Genomic DNA, 346 nt, shown 5'->3' on the forward strand with positions numbered 1-346 from the left:
GACATGGGGTGACCTACAGTGATATGGGGGGACATGGAATGACCCCATAGTAATATGGGGGAGACATGGGGTGACCTACAGTGATATGGGGGGACATGGAATGACCCTGTAATAATATGGGGGAGCATGCGGTGACACTGCAGTAATCTGGGGATGTGGGGTGACCCTGGAATAATATGGGGGGGATATGGAATGACCCCATAATGATATGGAGGGCGTGGGGTCACCCTAGAATAATATGGGGTGATGCAGAGTGACTGTACAGTGATATGGGGGAGACATGTTGTGACCCCCATACTAATATGGAGAAGACACGGAGTAACCCCATAATAATATGGGGTGCACG

The sequence above is a fragment of the Nothoprocta perdicaria genome, unplaced genomic scaffold (assembly GCF_003342845.1).
Source record: "Nothoprocta perdicaria isolate Ctin4 unplaced genomic scaffold, notPer1 scaffold_451, whole genome shotgun sequence".
Lineage (NCBI taxonomy): Eukaryota > Metazoa > Chordata > Aves > Tinamiformes > Tinamidae > Nothoprocta > Nothoprocta perdicaria.